Consider the following 280-nt stretch of genomic DNA (forward strand, 5'->3'; position numbering starts at 1 on the left):
CCGCTCAGCTGCGTAACGAGTTGGCCGCGACAAAATCTTGTATGGGTGGAGTCGAGGGCTTCTTGGACGTTATAGCGACCACAAATCCGGAATGGGAGTCCATGTTGAGGAACATGCGACAACAACATCTCATTCGAGGCGAGTCATCCGACGTACATAACGAGGAGGATGTTACGAGGAGGAGTGAAGAATTCTACGAGGTGATGAACGACCCTTAGTTTTTTTTTTCCGGTTGTTGTATTATAAATTCAAAACTTATTTATATATAAAATATTTTCAT

Source organism: Brassica oleracea, chromosome C3 (genome assembly GCF_000695525.1).
Source record: "Brassica oleracea var. oleracea cultivar TO1000 chromosome C3, BOL, whole genome shotgun sequence".
NCBI classification, from domain to species: Eukaryota; Viridiplantae; Streptophyta; class Magnoliopsida; order Brassicales; family Brassicaceae; genus Brassica; species Brassica oleracea.